Here is a 16,967-nt window from a genome sequence, read left to right as displayed (position 1 = left end):
CGATTTTTAGAGTGTCAAATTCAAAACTGCGCCATTTTGTCAAATTTGTTGTTTTTTATTCTAGTACGAGACATAGCTACATTTATATTTAATTATTAATACTTTTTTTTTGGTTTTTGTGTTTCGGATAAATAGAAGAGCCAAAATGGACAACACCGTCCAGATTCAATTTTTCGGGAGGGTGAACTTCAGCGCTGTTTTTAAAATTATTACAATTAAAAAATTTTTTTTTTTCATTTTTGTATGCAAGTAAAAAACCTAAAAAATTTAAATATCGTTTTTCATTTTTTTATTAGTAAAAAAATTCCTCAAAATACCCAAAATTTTCGAGCTCTAGACCACCGAGACCTCTGAATTAACCTCGCAATTAATAACTTACAGCTTTATTTGGTAAATTGGGTTACAATTAAAGCTTAAATTGTTGAAATGTTGTTAATTGCCAATTATGTGCCTGTTTAAGCTCCGCCTTAGCCAACCTCACTTTTTCATGTCGACAAACACATCTCCAAACAACTTGTTAAACTCTCTGGTCGATATATAACATAGTCACATAACCATGCTCCCACTACCAACAACACACACTTCCTTACTTCTTAATCGCTATTCTCACATCTCGTCTTCACGTTTCTTAATTTACTCCCTTACTAACAGATCTTTTCTTCAATGACATTAGCTAAACCAATATATTTCTCTTTGTTATATTACATAACAACAACAATTTACATTTTGATTCTCAATATTAATTTTTAAGCTCATATTTGTTATTTGTTAACTTAGTGAAATTATCTAACCTGAGAATTATTAATAAAACTACCTTCTAAAAGAACGGATTCTTGTTATATTTAATGGTTCAGTTAATTTACGCTTTATTTGAAGCAAAATTTAAGGTGATGTAAGCTTTGTAAAGTGATGTGAAGTTGATTGAGCAGTTGTAGTTAGAGTAAAATGGTATTACTAGCCTTGGAAATAGTTGAGTAAAGGCTTTCCTATCCTTACCGTAGTTTTCATCAGCAATTCGTGGAGTTTCAAGTTGGAACACACGGCCGTACTTTTAAACAGCAGTTGACGAAATGAGTAGAGGTAAAGGCCACTTTAAAGTTATTATTACTGTTATTATTTTTGATTGAATTTATTTACTAGAAAGGATATTTCACAGGAAATATACCTTTAACAAAAAAATTAAAAACACTTTTAAATCTAATAAAATATTTGTGAAATGTATTTGATGAAAAATAAAAGAATACAGAATACAAAATAAAGTTAAATAAAAAAATGTTTAAACTTATAACAAATTAAAAGCTTAATAGAAAAAGTTAGTATAAATTTACCGTCTTGGTTAGTAAACCTCATTTTGTTGGTTAAATGAGAAAACCGCACTGGATTTCAGAATTCAGTATATTCGTACTCGCAGTATTCTTAGGGAGCATTCACATGAAATGATTGGCTTGCACATATTTTCTGTCAATAAAATACCACATTTTCTTAGTTATTTTATTTTTTAGAATGATAAACAGCTTCCATATGTTTGAAATCTCATTAATCCGTCTTGTTATGTACATACGAGTATTTATATGTAAGTATGTTCCTGCAAACAATTATTTTTGCAGCGCGGAATCTAGAACTACATATTTACAACTAGTCAATAATAAAATACTTAGCATTAATGGAGCGGAAAGTCGCAAGTAGAACATTTAAGCTTTCCGTGGTAATGATAGCGGTAGCCTTTGTGTTTACTTGCACACTTCTGTATATATGTATGTGTGTGTCTATGCAGTTTCTGCACTGTGCAACTAATTTTTATTAAATACAAATTCACTACATAATTTCATATTCGCATTCGGCTGGCTTTCGTCTGATAACACGCCGTTTTCTTGCATACACCCCTATCTGTATACTCCGTTAGTGAGCAAGATCATACTGCGAGTACGCGTACACACATGCATACATATGGCTACACTCCCAATGGATGTGCATTGCATGCTATGCTTAGCCAACGCTGCTACGTCACATGCAAATGAGAGAATCGTATGCCAAAAGTACACGCGCGAACGAATTTTTTTATTTTGTGCTAGAAAATTGTTTGGTATGTCTTGGCTTAATTTTCTTTTATTTGTGATTCTTTTTTTATTTTATTAAAGTAGAGCGCACAGTTGTTGATAATTTCCTTGAGTAGTCAGACTCATATGATTTCTATGTACCTATGTACGTGTGTGTACGACCACTAGCATTTGCGAGTGAGATTAACCCAGTTATCAAAAAGTTAAAGTGGCTAAATTTGGTCTAGCGCACATTTCAGTAAAATTTTATTTAGGCGGGTTGTTAATTTTTACAATAAAAAAAAACTCATAAACTGTAGGAGTTATAACTTGTAAAATCAGAGAGGCAGCTGGAAATTTAGTCTTAACATATAAAAAGTGGGCGGGATTTTTACCGAATCTGTTTAATATTTACGGCGTATATAAATGAGGCGGGAAGCAGTACACGTTTTATTGTAATTAATATTTTATTATTATTATATTTTTTTTGGGTACTAAATTTAAATAATTTTACTTTATTTATAGAAAAGATATCATGTTTTTTTTTCAAAAATACCGTTATATAGCAGGTGGGCTTGGTTATTACCTATTTTCGAGAGCAAACCACTTTGAAGACAGAATAATGAGTACCAAATTTCATTGAAATATATGATCGAACACACGGACGCACGGACAAACGAACATGGCTAAATCGGTTGCTCTCATCAGTTTGAGCATTTTTTCTATATATGTATACATATATGTACATATATATATATATAAGTAGACATATTACTCCCTCTCCCTTTAACATAGAAATCGAGCTTGTTTGGTGTTTGTTCCACAAGGTGGCGCAAAATTAATCACCCTATTGGAAGATTTGTAATTTTTGCAAATACGGTGCTTTTATCATATCATCGTAATCATGTTTGACACTTGTGGACGAAACAGCTGCACTAAACAAACAGACAAGCAAAGGAGCGCGTAAAGGTCAAATTACAGATTTCCATTACGCAAAACCATTTTTTTTTATTTATTTTTTATTTATTAAAAAAGATATAAAAAAACTAAACACGAAGGCAACCGGCGTTTAGTATGGCCTCATCGTCATGAGAGATAAAGGAAGATGCAAGGGAGACTTTACATAAGGCCTTTCCGACACTCATCCAATTCCATCACATCAAAGAGAAAAAAAAAATTGCACGCAAACGAACTGAAAATATCTGAGCATCCACCGCATACTGAAAAATTATCTCAAAGTCAAGCCTTACAAGATCCAAAAGGCGCATGATCTCACACGAAATCAGCAACTAGTCAGACTTAAGAGAGCGAAGGAGTTGCTTCACTTAGCTGAAAGCGGTCAATTTGCGAACATTTTGTTTTCTGACGGGAAAATTTTTCAAATTGAGAAATTCGTAAACTCCCAAAACGATAGGGTTTATTTAACCGACCGTTCATACGAGAATTTGAGTCATCGATTGACTGCCAGGAAGCTTTGCTTTGAGGCAGTGGGCCGACAAACATTTCGGTGTCAGACCATGGACGTTTCAATAGTGACTCGGCACGGTCTCACAAAGCTCGAGTGAACCCAGAATGGCTAAAAAACAACGTTCCGAACTTCATAACGTTCACACCGTCCACAAAATGGCTCTCAAATTCACCAGACGCGAATCCGATGGATTATTTCTTTGGACCATTTTGGAGAGCGAAGTCCGAACTAAAAGATTCACCAGTGTCTAGGCGCTAGAAAAAGCCATTGTCCGCGAGTGGGCCAAAATGCCTGCAAGTCACATTCGGTCAGCTTGCGATTCGTTTCTGAACCATCTCAAGGCCATAGTCAAGGCAAAAGGTGGTCATATCGAGCAAAAGTAATTGATTCTTAATTGTTTACACATTTTTTACTTAGAATTGAATAAAAATACTTTTCCAAACTAAATTTATGGCCTTTTTAATTGGTTACACTTCGAGTGCCCCACTCTGCAAAAAATCACATCGAACGAAAGAAAAATATTTTCTTATTCAAAAGAAAAACATTAATAATAATTTTGGTGAATGAACTCATGAACACCCAACTGTTAAATAAATAAAAATATAAATAAAAAATAAAAGGTAGTTTTTTATTGCTTCTTTTCATAAGTCCCAGCTGTTCAGGAAAATACCTACAAGGTATGACAATTTTGTTTCTGTTTTTTTTTACACATAAAACTTAAACTCAAAAGTTAATGTCACAAAAGCCTCCCTTCGGCTTGCTGGGTAATTGTGATTACTCATTCCCGTTGATTTTGTTGCTGCCATTACGGTTCCCATTGCTGTTGCCGCTGCTGCCGCTTCAATTGGCAGTTGGAAAAGATACTAAATAAGCGAGCTTTTCAGTTTGATTTTTCAACGCGCAACGAGTGAACGCGCTTGACAAGGCACTGCGTCACCAATCGACCCACCGACCGACTAACTGTTAGCATTTAGTTTTGTGACTTAGCTGACCGATAATAAATTGATACGCGCCACAGTCAATATTTTATTCGCGTCTGTATCTCCAGAGTGTAGCGTCCACAAAGCGCGCTTTTTTCGGGTACAAATGAACTCAACTCTTGCCTGCTGGTTACATATTTATTTACTTCCGTAATATGAAGATAAGCAGAATTCAGTGTTGAGTGATAAGAACGATGGAGTGAACAAAACTTGATAAAGGTAAAAAATGGATCATCACTTGACATCTGCACATGCATACATACATACATATGTAAGCGCGTATAGTACATACAAATGTTTATGAAACAAAGAAAACACTCAACTCTTATTATGTCTGTGCCTTTTTATTATCAGCAAGTCTGCCTAAGCTGAACTCAGTGTTCTCAATAGTGCAAAAATAAGTTAAAAAAAACACAGTCATGCATATATGGTCTCCAATTGCTGTTCCCCTAAGCTACACAATAGTTTATTTGAATACAAAAGGTTTCTTATAGAATTGCAAAAAACAACAACACTCCAAGTGCGCTTATGACATATGTAAATTTCGTAGTGAAATATCTCAAATCAAACAAAAACATAAACGGAACTGCAATTTCTATGCAGACCCTTTCGTGCTGTTCTTTCTCTGTGTCGAGTAAGTAAAGCAGCGAATTTTTTTATTTTATGTATTTAATTAATTTAAAGAGGCCACTTTTCGTATTAAATTATCTTACTGCGAAAGTGGTGTTCAATTAAATGAGAAATGAAAATAATAAAATAATATTACAAAATGTTAATAATAAAAAAAATAGTTAAAATAAAAAAAAATATCCAGTCAATATTTAAAATATAAAAATAAATAATTAAGTAATTAAAATAATTGGAAAAAATTATTGAAATAAATAAAATTATATTTTAAAATGTTAATAATAACAAATAAATAATAAGATAAAAAATAAATAATTAAATATTAAAAATAAAATAAAATATTAAATAATATTTTAAAATGTTAATAATAAAAAGCAAATAATTAAACACAAAATATTAAATAAAAAATTAATATAAGAAGAAATAATTAAATAATTGAAATAAAAATATATAATAAATACTAAAAATAAAAAATAAATAAAATAATACTTTAAAATGTTAATAATAAAAACTAAATAATTAAAATAAATAAATCAATCAAATTAATTAAAAAAAATTTTAAAATGTTAACAACAAGACATAAATAATTAAACTAAAAAATAAATACTTAAATATTTAAAATGTAAATAATAAAAAATAAATGTCTAAGATACAAAATAAATAATTACAATATATAAAATGAATAAAATAATGTTTTAAAATATTAATAATTAAAAAATGTATAAAAATAAGTGAAATATAAATTAAATCAATCATAACTGTAAAGTGAAGTTTAAATTTTTTATATATCACATTATTTTATTTTAGCGAAAACACAATGCACATTAAACAAATGTTTTTTAAGAAAATAATTTTAGAAAAATATGTAATTGAATAAAAATATTGAGACTTTTTTTTTAATAAGATATAAAAAATAACATTTCTGAAAAGTTTCGGCACAACATAAATTAAAAAAAAGTTGTTAAGGAAAAAGGTTTGCCTGAAAATATTAGCGAAAAATGTGTTGAAATAAAAAACACAAATCAAAAAAAAAATTTTAAGGCAAAAAGGTTTGCCTGAAAATATTAGCGAAAAATGTGTTGAAATAAAAAATACCAATTAAAAAAAAGAAGTTTAACAAAACATGTTTTGAAAAAAAAAAACATTAAATTTTTTTTACTAAGGAATTTCGACAAAAAATATAATTGAACAAAAACAAAAATGCTTAAAAAAACTAAAAACTTTTGAAAAAAAAACAATTTAAATTAAGTTACAAGAATGCTTTTCTGAAAAATTACAAAAAAACACATTTTAAGGAGAAATTTTTCTCTAACGAAATTAGCGAAAATGTGTTGAAATAAAAAATGCAAATTAAAAAACAAAATTTGTTAAGCAAAACATGTTTTGAAAAAAAAACGTTATAAAAAACTTTTTCGACTAAGGAACTTCGGCAAAAAATATAATTGAATAAAAATATTAAGAAAATTTGTTCAATAAAATATAAAAAATAACACAAAAAAAGTTTTGGCAGAAAATATTAGTGAGCGGAAATGTTTGAAAACATTAAAAAAAAAATTTAAAAAAAAAGTATAAAATTCTTACAAAACTTACAAAAATCGATTCAATTATAAGCCAAAAAAAACATATTTTTACCAAAAATGGTTTGCCAAAAGGTGTTGTCGAAAAAAAGTAAAACGATAAAAAAAAATTACTTTATTAAAAAATATAATTAATGTTAATATTTTCATTAAGAATACTTGTTTAAGAAAGCATAAAAAATAACATTTTTTGTTAAGAAGTTTTGGCAAAAAAAGAAAAAATAAGCAAAAATATCTGGAAAAGTTACATATTATTGAAAGAAACATTTATATTATATAAAAAAAATTACAAAAAACCATTACAGTATGAACAAAAAGAAACAAATATTTTTGAGAAAAGTTGTTTGCCAAAGGTACTAGCGATAATGGTTTGAAAAAAACCAAGCAACAAACGAAGCAAATAAAAAAAATTTTTTGGACAAAAAATGCTTTAAAAACAATGTTTCGAAAAAAGGTATTCGCGATAAATTTTTTGAAAAAAAAAAACAAACACGCAACAAATAAAAGAAAAATTGTTTTTTACAAAAGGATATTTTGAAAAAACAAAATTGTGTTAAAAAAAACGTTTTCAATAAAATTTTTTTTAAATTACAAAACAAATTTTAAGATGACAACATTTTTCGAAAATGCTGAACACTTATCGAATTGGTCATTCATTATACGAGTATCGTTCACTTCGTTCCTTCCACTAATCCTCTCTCGCTAATATTTTATAGCGCGCAAGGTATTCTTTTCATGAACAAACAAACGATATTTCAGATGTCGAAAAAAAAATACTCCAGTGCACAATATACATACATATACGCACATGTGCATGTAGTGGCATACCAATTTCGTTAGCATTTCACAAGGAAAATATGCCAAGTATGACAAAGCACATTTATGTACATATATGTGTGTGTATGTAATAGTTTTCAAATGTATAACACAAAAAAGGCATTTATGTTCTCAAAATAACTATTTCACTTTTAGTGGAGTGCCCGGGGGTTTTGACCTCGGATCTCTGAGGGACTGAATGAATTGCCATGTAACCATCAGGATTTTCTTTTGTATGCTCTAAATTGTAACTTCTACCAATATTATATTGTGCAATTAATTTTTTCATTGTTTAAACAAAAAAATATGAAAAATTAATATATTGGAGCATAATATAATATTTAGTTGGAAATAATTTTTTTTAGTTCTACGTTAAATTTTACTTAAATAGATAAAGAAATACATCTTCCCAACGTTATATATTATTGGTTATATTATGGCTGGAAGTGGGATAAAAGAAGTTCTTTCTACCATTTATGCAGAAAATACGATTGATCACATAACGTCAGGACGTGCCTATGCTAGAGCAATACGTGCTCATACCTTATTGCAGCAGGCTTTATCACAATTAATTTTTGAAGATCTTAAGGAAAATAATGCGGATTTTTTAAATGTATTGAATGACGAATAAATATCGATGATTTTTGAAATGTTCAATTACAATGAAATTACAGAAAATCAAGGATTTCAAATGCTGAGTAGAATTTTTGAAGATAAGTTAGTTGAGCTTGAAAATAAAGATAAAACATCAAAACTATGTATTACGTATTTTCGAATGGTAACAATATTGAAAGACTTCATTGCTGCCGACCTTATGGGGGATTGGAATTTACACCTACATAGTACTGAGCTGATGATTCCACTATTCGACGCATCAGGACATTTTCCCTATGCGAAGGCTGCACAAATTTATCTGCAAGATATGAAGGAATTACAGTGTAAAATGGATCCAGCAGAGTTCGAAAAATATACAACAGGATATTTCACATCTAGGCGATCAGATATTTTTTTTCTGGTATTGCAAGTGATCAGACTTTAATGAAAGGAATAAGCGTCGAAGGGGGTCCTTTTGAACGAGGTGCCACTGAAAGTGTAGTTTATAAATGGATCAGAGGAGTTATTTATAGAAAAGATATTATTGAAAGCATAGTAAATTTTTGTGACATATCTTTCAATAAAAGTCATCAACGCAGTGATTCTACAGATGCTAGAATTGAAAGGGATGGTATCGATGTAAAAAGATTGGTAGACTTTTTCAAAGAACACAGTCCTTTTCCTGATACAGATGCAATTATGTCAATTGCCACTGGAATTACCGGTAATAAAAGTATAAATTGTTACAATGCTTTTGAAGAAGGTTTAAAAGTTATGAAGAAAATCGAAGGGAAAAATGTACGCGAATTGAAGTTATTAAGGAAAGATAAAATAAATTCTCTATTGGCTAAAAATAATAAAATAAAAATTCATGACAATGTTATTCCCGTTGATCCATTGTTGCTGTTTCAACGTATTTGTGTGTTGAAAAAAACAGATTATGAACTAAAAACTTATATGAATTATGAACTGGCACCATATCCACTTGCTCTGTTTGAAGATGGCCAACTGCGAAAAACAAAAAAATCAACTTTCTACGAATTATTCCCAGAAATTCAGATTAATTTGAAAAGCTTAGAAAATGTTCATTATGTTATTGATGGAGGCATGTTGTTATATCGTTGCAAATGGCAATTAAATGAAACATTCAAAATGATATGCGAACATTACGTAAGATATTTGAGGAATAATTATAATAACGCATACGTAGTATTTGATGGATATAAGAAGCACGGTATTAAATCTGCTGAAAGGAATCGTCGCGCACTAAAAAATATAAGTACAGATATTGAATTTGATGAAAATATGCCGTTAAAAATCGCTCAAGATAAATTTCTAACGAATAAAAAACATAAATCTCGCTTAATCGAAATGTTAAGTATAAAATTAGCTGATAACAATATTTTTACATGCCAAGCGGAAAGCGATGCAGATAAAATAAATGTTGATACAGCAATTAGTTTAGAATCTCAAAATATTGTTGTAATTTCTGAAGACATTGACGTCTTGGTTGTGTTAACGTTATTGGCGCCTACTGATCGTGAAATATATTTTTTAAAACCATCCCGAGGCAAAGTTAACCAACAAATATTTTCATTGAAAAGTTTAGAAAAATCTCTACCAGCATCTAAAGAACATGTTCTATTTTTACATGCTTTCACGGGCTGTGATACTACTTCTGCGTTTTACAATAAAGGAAAAATTAAGTTTATCAAAAATTTTGAGAAGCGGAATGATCTACATGACTCAGCAGCAGTATTTAAAAATGTACATGAAGATGCAAATAATATATTTCAAGCTGGTATTACATGTATTTTGGGACTGTATGGTGGTTCGGCAAAAATTACAGATTTGAATACATTCAGGTTCAATTATTTCATCAAAGCAACTGCCAAAGACACAAGTGTTCTTTTATCTTCGTTACCTCCCACATCTGATGCAGCATTTGAACACTTTAAAAGGGTTTACCTACAAATTCAGATGTGGTTAGGGAATGATTTCATCATCGAAAATTGGGGATGGAACTATTCCAATAATACCTATCATCCAATATTTACGAATCAATTACCTGCTCCGGAAAATTTATTATTATAAATGTTATTTTGCAATTGCAAAAAAGGATGTGGAGCTGCATGCGGATGCCGAAAAAGTGGATTATACTGCAGTGTAGCATGCCTACAGTGCAACGACGACAGCTGTCTAAATGTAGCGCCTATGATTAACATCAGTGGAATTGAAGATGATATTTGAAAAAATGTAAATTTTTCAATAGACAAATTTTTTTGTTAATTCATTTTTTTCTTTTAAATAGTCATAATTTTTTTGTTTTCAATAATTAATTCGATTTTACTTTTATGCTATAATAACAGAAAACAATTATTTATTTTTTTTTTGTATGCTAATTATTTAAATAAACGAATAGTTTACATAATATTTTTTTTTTAACATTTATTTATCCATAATCTATTTATTTTTTCATTTGCTTCCACTTCTGTTACAAAAACAACAAATTCTACAACGTTATTTGCATTATAGCACATAAGTTATTGCAATCATAAATTTTTGCTATTTAAAAATCAAATGCACAACTTTTAAATAGGTAGAGATTATTATTTATGTTATTCACAACACATTTTCGCAAAGATAATTTAATTTCATCTAGTCCCTGAGACATCCTAGGTTTTAACGTTTTTATCGCTCCAGACACTCCACTATTTACTAGAAAGAACGCACTCCGAGGCCAAAAGGTGCGAATTGGATGCTCAAATTTACATAGACAGTTCAGCGTGGAGGAGAATTCATTTATTACATTTTCGTGTTCATTTAATTGAATTTACAAATATTTTTACTTCAAAATTGCGTATAAACACAAATCGAACAAAGATTACTAATCTTAATGATCAGTAGTCATTTCATGCGCCAAAAGGGGTTCACCAGAAGAATGAGCAGGCATTTCGTGGTACTCTAGGAAATGGAGGAATCACTGCCAAACCTTTGCATTTTGAATTAAGGGAATTTTTATACAACAGGCACATATTTGTAGCCACGTCTAGATTTACATATATAGAAGAGTAGTGACGCCATAGACAATCAGCAGCCAATGATTTATAAGTAAATATATGCAAATTTATATAAACAAACTACAACAGAGCTAAACTTCCGACAAACAACGTTGACGCGAAAGTAAAGAAAAAAGTGTTAAAATCACGTTCCTTTATGCTAAGTTTCCACCGCAGCCGCTATCGTGTTCTCTGCCGCTATCGTGTTCTTAGCGCAAACACGAAACAAAACTCCTGTCAAATCCCATACAAAATTAAAACACAACTCCATACCTAAACTCACTTTCAAAGCGTGTTTTGTGGGTTTGCGTCTAATTTAAAGCGTGTTTTGTTGGGTTTGCGTCTAATTTAATTATTAAGTGGTGGCAATGTTGCTCATTTTCCTCATTTATTATTGCATTCTTATCGAAACATGGCAACAATGATCACCATTCGGAATTCACAGAGAGGTCGTTGGTTCGAATCTCGGTGAAAGCAAAATTAATAAAAACATTTTTCTAATAGCGGTCGCCCCTCGGCAGGCAATGGCAAACCTCCGAGTGTATTTCTGCCATGAAAAAAATCTGCTCATAAACATATCATAAAACAAAATGAAATAAATGTATAAAAAAAAAAAAATTTTTTTGTGATTCGAACCAAGGATTTCGGATCGGAAGCCCACATTGCTAGCCGCTGGGCTATCGCGCTGTGCTGTCGCCGCAAAATAATGTATCATAAATCTGCTTACCATACCAAAGACCATACACTTTGCAAACACATTTCGGTGGAAACAGTTGACAGTTCTCCCAAACACAACTCCTGCAAACACGGTGTTTGCTTTTGGTGGAAACGTAATATTACATTGAAATCTTGGCAAGCAAAAACTACCAAAATCAACAGCAATTAAAAATTGCGAAACGGGTATTGGAAAATACTACGGCTAAGAACACCCGTTTGAAAACTAAAAATATTAGCACTTAAGTGTTTTTTTGTGATTTGTGATTTGTGGTAACAGCCAATTAAAGTATCGGGTCAGCCCATAAGTTCGTGCGTTTTTTAAAGGTGGTTTTAAAATTAATAAAAAAGATGTTTAAAGTATTTATTAATCAATCATATATTTTGCTTCATTATTTACAATGTCTTCCCAACGTTTAGGCACATTTTTAATTCCCTGCTCAAAAAATTTGTTGTCCTTGGAACCAAAATACGCTTCGATATCCCTTTTTATAGCTTCTTTTGAGGAGTAGGTCTTGCTACTCATATGGGATTAAAGTCCACGGAAAAGATGATAATCACAAGGTGCAATATCCGGAGAGTATAGTGGATGCGGCATTAGCTCCCATCCGAGGTCGTTGAGCTTGCCTAATGTTTGCCTTGCGGTATGAGTTTTTGCGTTGGCGTGGTGAAACAAAACTTTGCGTCTATTCACTAAAGACGGTCGATTTTTTTTTAAGTGCCTCATTCAGATTTGACAGCTGATGGAATTATAATCAGCAGTTATCGTCTGTTTTGGTTCCAGAAGTTCATAATAAACAATACCGGCCATATCCCACCAAATAAACAGGCGAATCTTCTTGGGGTGAAGGCCATCTGGGGGACCATGAGGGGTCGGTTCTGGTGTTTCATCTTTATCTAACCATTGGCGTTTGCGAACAGGATTATTGTAAAGGACCCATTTTTCAACACCAGTAACAATACGGTTCAAAAAACTTTCACTTTCAAGCCGTTGCAGCAGCTGAGAACACACATTCACTCTCTGCTAAAGGTTGGCGACGGAATGTCTATGCGGAACCCATTTTCCCAGGTTTGAAACCTTTCCCAACTTAACCAGGTGCCTGTGAACGGTTCCATGCGATGAATCTAACCTCTGAGCTTTCATATCGACTGTCAAATTTGGCTCTGCGTCCACGAGTTCGAGCAAGGCGTCGGAGTTAAAGACTTCAGAACGACCAGCGCGCGGGGCATCCTCCACGTCGCAGTTACCACTTCGGAATTTGAAAACCTCTTTTGCGCAGTCTTTACACACACGGTATCCTCTCCGTGAGCAGCGTATATTTCTGCAGCAGCAGTTGTTGCATTTTTACCACTTTTATAAAAAATATACAAAATATGCCTCTTATACGCGTTCGAAGATTCCATTTTATTTTTTAACAACAAGTGCTTCTATCCGCGATTAAAATCACTTGTTGAATGCACAATATTTCAAAGAAAATATAAATAGTTCCGTTATATTATATTCCACGAATAATTTTTTGTATGCAAAAATCGTACAAAAGTGAAATTATGGGTAAAATGCGCACGAACTTATGGACTGACCTGATATTTCCAGTACTCAGTTAAACCAAGCATTTTTATACATTTTATAAATTTTACGTAAATATTTTATATTATATATATTTTCTTCAAAAAAAATTAGGTAACTAAGTGAATAAAAACTCTTGCATTTAACTGCGCAAAATTAGCAGCCAGGTGGTAAGGCAAAAAATCGAGTTGAGGAATATCTAAACAAAAACAAAATAAAACTTAAAGTTATGAACTAACTAGGAGAAATTATGAAATAAAAAATATATAAATTTACATAAACACTACTGCTAAATAAACTAATCGGACAACGAACTTTATATACCTAAGCTAAGCGTCGATTTTCAGTGAAATTTAAGTAGGGCAGAGTCATAAAAGAACATTTCTAGCTTGAAGATTAATTTTTATACGAATATATAAGTGCACGCGTTATCTGTATAAACAAGGGCAGACTGATAAGTTGATTAAATAATTTTTTGGTAAATTGATTTTTATTTTTCATCGACGTCTTTCGGCGCTATACATTTGTACCAGTGTTCAATTTTTGAGTGCGTTCCAAAAAAATTTTTTTTTGTTTAGATCTCCATTTATTTCATATTTACTGTCATAACAATAACAATAAGTACTATTTTTACCTACAATTAAAAGAACAATAAAAAATTAACAAAATAAATTTAAAAAATTATATTTTTTTCATCTATCCAAAATATGCTTCAGTTCCCATGTGTTACCACCGAGTAGTTTTTTCATGAAAAATAATTTTTTTTTTTTTAAATAAATTTTCGCCAAAAAACCCGAAGGTCTTAGCTGTTAGTACCAGCTTTTTTAAATTTATTTGTAAAATTTTACAAATTTTGGCGACAGACAATAATTGCAAGAGGCCAACTCTGGAGACTACGCTGGATGAGGAGGCGTTTATGTGTTTGGTCCACAATGAGCAAACGTCTTACCCACATAGTGGATGGGTAGCTTCTTCATATAAAATTTTTGAATGTAACGCGTTCTCACACGTTCTCTTAACAAATTTATTGAGGAAAATGGGCTCAGAGAAATGCCCTAAGTCCAGGAGGAGCGCACAATAGTTCTCTCAGGTCTCAGTTCTAAATCTCCTCATAATAACAATAATAATAATGTTGCATTGGTGCCATGAACTTTACCCAACCACACTTTGGTTTTTTCGGTTTTTCACCTTTTATTAGTTGTTGTTGTGCAATCATAAACATTGCCCATACATATACGAAGAATGCTGCTAGACTGACAGTCCTTGGCCGGATATAAGCCCAAGTCGTTCCGGTAATGTAGAACCGACTGTCGTGGGAACGATTCAAAGATTCGATTACTACATGAAATTCTTCTTTTTTTATTTTCACTCAAACTGAAAAGTTGTTTTCTTTATACGATTGCTACAAAAAAGTGAAATAGAAGAGTATAAATAGAGTAAAAAACGGAGCATCACACTTCGACCTTAACATAGCGTTTACACGGGACAGTTTTGCAAAGGCAATGCCAATCCATTCACACTTTTTACTAATACATTCACAATTATTCACAAAGTCTTCGTCCCTGTCTCTAATTTTTGGAAGGCAGTAAATTTGGCAAATGATTTGGCGTAACTCGCCAAATCGGTGACGTAATTCGTGAAAGAGAAACGACACTAATGGCGATTGCTTAAAAGTGTATTGCCGCTACAACGCAATTGAGATCCCCCTGACTACCTGCAGTCTGCTCCTGGAAAGATCGGCATCGCGCCAACTCAGCGAGCGTTGGGCAAGTACAAAAACTTATAAGGTCGCGAAATCCTTCTGGTCACGTGTGGACTGTGGGCGCTCGGGCGAGCTTCTGAGGTTGACAAAATATCAGCTCTCGAATCTCGTGGGGTTTTCTCACAGATCACTATGCGCGAGGAATGCATGCTGTGAGGCTTGGAACTACCTTAAGTCCCTTTTGCGACGGATATATGGAGGATGAGGTGGAATCATCTCTGCACCTACTCCTTAGCTGCCCTGCTCTGGCGGGGCTAAGATCCAGGCATCTTGGTTCTTACTTCTTTGCTACGCCTGCTGATATAGCTGGCGTTGACATTAAAAATCCACACACTCTAAACCCACCCTCCTAACCATCCCAGCGCCACCTCTCCGCGCTCTCTCCCTGCATCCTATCGGTCTTCCTCTTTCACCTCACCTCCTTAATAATGGTATCACAAAGGACGAAACCGTTTTTTTCTTCGTCCAATTATGCTCATTCCTTGGGCAACCATACCAACCTAACCTATAAAGCAAACAATTGTTTTCCTTTTTGGCGTATTTTCAATTGTCTTCGGAGTAGTGCTTTGTGTAAACCCTAGGTAAGATCTTTTGTATTCGCAAGGTGTTGCCCCTAAAGCAGCCGATTTTTTTTTACGATTTGATGGTTTGAATGTCGAAATGCTCTGGTACTTGTTGTTGCTTTGTTTGTTTGTTCACATTCCAGTTGAAATTCTAACATTCAAACCTCCAAATTTTAAAAACAAAATATATGTGAATGTTGTTGTTACTCTTGTGGATTTCCCTTATACGAGTATATATTCGCCTTGTAGTGCAAATAATATGGCTCAAACTCTGGCAGCTGGCTGACACATAAAAAATGCAGTTTAGAAGGAAACTAAAACTTCTATTTTAATAATAGCATCTCAGCCCGCTTCGATGGTGGTTGTTAATTCTAAAAAATAATCAAAAAACTATTTCTGAGGTGATTTCTGTATGCCAAAGAAGTATTTTTTTATACAAAGCAAAGCGAGTAAGATATGAAAATAAATCGCATAACCACTGCTCGCCTTTCTAGTGTTAATCACGACAGTGTTTTCCAATAAAGTTATAAAGAACTGTTGATTTTTCTTAAACCAATTTTACTTATTTTCGAAGCGCCCTTTAAGCTCCTATAAGTCATTACCAAAACTCAGCTCGCTAGCAATTTTTTCGCTAAACCTTTTTTTATAATTTCTGGTCCTGCGCATTAAAATACGCCTGTAAACAGAAGAAGCAATTAAAGCATTAAGTCAAAATAATGACTTCATATTTTACGAAAAATATCTTTTGTTCAAGTTTTAAGATATTTTTAGCTACTCTTGTAAGACATAAAAAAGTGCATTAGGGCTTTTGTGCGTTTTTGGCATTAAACTGACTTATGCAACTGGTTCGTTTTGAATATAAATTTCAATTATTGTCTAGAATTGTAACAATAATTAAAAATACGCATTATTACAGAAAAAAAACTTTCGAAATCCTGTTTCTCGGTGATTTACATTGAAATTTTTAATACAAATTTATTAGCACAAGATTTTTTTATTGTCACCCAACCAGTATTTTATAATATTTTAATTGCGCTAATGGCAAAGTTAGACGTTTTTTGTAAGAAAACTTTTCGGCATTAGCTGGCCTTGATATTTAATTGCATTTGAAAATTAAAAAATATTACTTTATAAGGTTCATACCCAATTTAAATATACGAGTAAGTGCACTCCCATATCGAATAATTGTTAATAATAAAATTTT

General features: G+C 32.0%; 1 protein-coding gene across 3 annotated transcripts in view; it reads left to right on the top strand.

The window, feature by feature from the left end:
* The first annotated feature begins 4,382 nt into the window (after nt 1-4,382).
* The window catches only part of LOC129247490 (ATP-binding cassette subfamily G member 4), a 61,745-nt gene continuing 49,160 nt past the window's right edge, over nt 4,383-16,967 (top strand). The window contains exon 1 of one of the 3 annotated variants that reach the window (XM_054886629.1): nt 4,383-4,703. The gene's annotated coding sequence lies outside the window, so the exon portion shown is untranslated. Of the gene's footprint in view, nt 4,756-4,791; nt 5,119-16,967 lie in introns of those variants that run through there. The other 2 variants (XM_054886630.1, XM_054886631.1) reach the window with 2 other exon arrangements.

The sequence above is a fragment of the Anastrepha obliqua genome, chromosome 5 (assembly GCF_027943255.1).
Source record: "Anastrepha obliqua isolate idAnaObli1 chromosome 5, idAnaObli1_1.0, whole genome shotgun sequence".
NCBI lineage: Eukaryota > Metazoa > Arthropoda > Insecta > Diptera > Tephritidae > Anastrepha > Anastrepha obliqua.
The sequence above is the reverse complement of the archived record's forward strand: the minus strand, read 5'-3'. Positions and strand labels throughout refer to the sequence as shown.